Here is a 3,575-nt window from a genome sequence, read left to right as displayed (position 1 = left end):
GATCTGTAGCTCACCTCCTCATTGGCTGCGGTGTGAACCATAAGCTAATGAGATCTGACCAAAAATTGGCCAGCAAGTTCAAAATGATCACAACTATTTGAAATGTGGATTTATATCTATCACTACTAATAATGACTCTTAAGTGTTCATTATGCTTTAAAATATTAGTTAATATTTAGCTAATAGTTAATACTGCATAGATAAATAAATATACATATATTGCGTTTATGCTTAAAAATTATTTAATGGGCTGGTCAGAGACCACTCACTGGTTTAAACAGTTTGAGGGGGTCATTGATTTACTCACTATGCTTCTTTTCATAGACAGTGATTTTTACATGGTTTTTCTGCCTCGAGCACATGATGCAAAAACAAAACGGAAAGTGGGCTTGTGATCCATAGAAGAAATGTTTTTGCCAAGTTTCCTATGTGTTAACCACTGCTCTCACCACACAGAGTGTATTAATCACATCAGCTGCATCAGCCCTATTACTCCTCACAGCAGTTCTGCGGCGCAGGTACTGTCATCATCCCCGTTTTACAGATGAGGGGACTAAGGGGTGGCAAGGTTTGGCCAGTGTCCAATACAACTAGGAAGTGGCGGAGGAGGGTTTGACCCCAGGCAGGTTGGCTTCAGATTCTTTACTCTTTTTTTTTTTTCGAAGGAGTCAATTTAATCCGTTCTCAGTTTCTCTGCCAGTAAAACGGGTATTTTTAGCTAGGAATGGCAAGACTTCTGCTTAAATATGTGAAGTTTGAAGTGGATAGGATTACTTTTTCTCTTGGATGCTGTAACACATTAAAATGGCTCAGTGTTTTGCAGCTCCTCCCATCAAGAGACTGAGGTTATCTCCCTACTCTGCAGAGCTGGGCTGCCTTGCTACCTGCTTTGACTAACGAATGTGGCAGCAGTGATGTTGTCTGCGTTCTAGATGAAGCCTCATGCAGCTCGCAGCTTCCATCTTCATCCTCTTAGGCTGTTGCCCCCATCACATCAGGAATACCAAGCTACACCACTGAGGGACAAGAGACCGCATGTAAAGGGACAGCCAGCACCACGGCTGGGACATGTGAGTGAGGCCATTTTAGCTACTTTAGCTTTAGTCGAGCCACCCGGTCATTGCAGCTACATGCAATGACCACACACAAGCAAGACCAGCGGAACTACCTCACTGAGCCCAACCCAAATTGCCACAGAATCAGGAGAAATAATGAATTACTGCTGTTTTAAGTCACCAAACTGTGGGGTAGTGTATTATTTCCTAGGGCTGCCATAACAAATGACCACAATCCCGGTGGCCTAAAACAACAGAACGTTATTCTCTGTTCTGGAGGTCAGAAGTCCGAAATCAAGGTGTCAGAGACCATGCTCCCTCTGAAGCCCGTAGGGCAGAGTCTTTCCTGGCCTCTCCCACCTCCTGGTAGTTGGTGGCAGGCTGTGGTGTTCCTGGTTTGTGGTGTATAACATCAGCCTCTGCCTCCATCTTCACTGGCCTCTTTGATTCTGTGTGCTTTTTAAAAATATATATATTTTATTGATTTTTTACAGAGAGGAAGGGAGAGGGATAGAGAGTTAGGAACATCGATGAGAGAGAAACATCAATCAGCTGCCTCCTGCACACCCCCTACTGGGGATGTGCCTGCAACCAAGGTACATGCCTTTGACTGGAATCGAACCTGGGACCCTTGAGTCTGCAGGCCGATGCTCTATCCACTGAGCCAAACTGGTTAGGACGATTCTGTGCTCTTGATCGCCGTGCTGTGCGGACTCTTTGAAGGAAATAGGGCTCCTGGGAATAATTTTGCAATTAAGAAAAACTGAATAGTTAGATGTAGACAAAACAATTGAATGCAAGTTTGAAAAGTACAAAGGGGAGCCACTCAAACACTTGTATGTGGGTTAAGAGGACTGCTTGGATGCACTTACTCTTTGGCATCTGCCAATATGATTTCTCAGGATGTGGTAGTTGGCTGACGGCCTCCTACAGCCACTAGATTCTGCTCTCCCTCTGGTTTTTCTTCTGTTTCCTTCTTCCCTCTGAAGCCTTCCTCTAGCCTGTCCTTGCCCTTGTTCTCTTTCTAGGAGCTCATATTAGTCAGGGTTCTCTAGAGAAATAGAGTCAACAGCATATTTATCCCTATCTATCATCTATCTATCTATCTATCTATCTATCTATGTATGTATCAATCAGTCATCTATCTATCTATCTATCTATCATCTATCTATCTATTATGCATCTACATAGCTATGGCCAGTGGGAATTTGTCTGAAAGGAAATTTGAATAGATAGAGAAAAGCTTTGTAGAGATGGGTTGCTGGGCACCTACAGAACCTGTCAGATGCACTGTCGTGGTTGCCTGTTTCTGCTGTGACAAATTACCATGGAACTTAGTAGCTTGAAACAACACACATGCACAAGGAGTTCAGAAGTCGGACAAGGATCTCACTGGGCTTCGGTCAAGGTGTTGGGAGGGCTGCGTTCCTTCCTGTGGCCCTAGGGCCGTGGTCGGCAAACTGCGACTCGCGAGCCACATGCGGCTTTTTGGCCCCTTGAGTGTGGCTCTTCCACAAAATACCACGTGCAGGCGCACGAGAGAGAGAGAGGTGCTCAGAGGCCCAGCATCCAATGTTAAAAACAAATGCCTTTCTACTTCCTGGCCCTCTTTTCGGTTTCCCTTCATTTTTCATTCATTCATTCATCCATTCAACAAGTATTGATTGAGCACCTATTAGGTGCCAGGCCCTGTGCGGGGTGCTGGGTGCTGGGTGCTGGGGGTGAGCCATGTGGCTGAGTCCCTGCCAGCACAGCACTGGCCTCCGCCTGCTGGAAACAGACCATACTCGAGTGGCAGAGAAATTAACCAGGCAATTTTAGAGATTGATAAGTGGGTGAAAAAGATCAAGCAGGTTTGGAGGGAGAGTGGTGGTGGCGGAGGTGCTGGAGTGGACTCTTTAGACATGTGGTCAGGGAAGTGCTGGGAAGGAGCCAGCCACGCAGTGTTCGATGGGAAGGGCAGTCCCTGCAGAGGGATCACAGGTGTGAAGGCTCTGAGACGGCAATGGGCTAGGTCAGTGCTCAGCAAACCGCGGCTTGCGAGCCACATGCGGCTCTTTGGCCCCTTGAGTGTGGCTCTTCCACAAAATACCACGTGCGGGCGCGCACGTACAGTGCGATTGAAACTTCGTGGCCCATGCGCAGAAGTCGGTTTTCGGCCTGGGCGAGTCTGTTTTGAAGAAGTACTGTTGATATTTAGCTCTGTTGACTAAAGAGTTTGCCGACCAAGGCCCTAGGGAAAGTTGTTTCCTTGCCTTTGCGTTTTCCAGATTCCAGATGTTGCTCTCATTCCTTGGTTCGTGGTCCCTATTTGGCTCTGTTGACTAATGAGTTTGCCGACCAAGGCCCTAGGGGAAAGTTGTTTCCTTGCCTTTGTGTTTTCCAGATTCCAGATGTTGCCCTCATTCCTTGGTTCATGGTCCCCTTTCTTCATCTTCAAAGGGAGTGATGGCGGGATGAGTCCTTTTCACATTGCATCACTTACACCGTTCTGCCTCCCTCTTCCACTTTTAAGGACCC

The sequence above is a fragment of the Myotis brandtii genome, unplaced genomic scaffold (genome assembly GCF_000412655.1).
Source record: "Myotis brandtii unplaced genomic scaffold, ASM41265v1 scaffold896, whole genome shotgun sequence".
NCBI lineage: Eukaryota > Metazoa > Chordata > Mammalia > Chiroptera > Vespertilionidae > Myotis > Myotis brandtii.
This window is presented reverse-complemented; position numbering follows the sequence as displayed.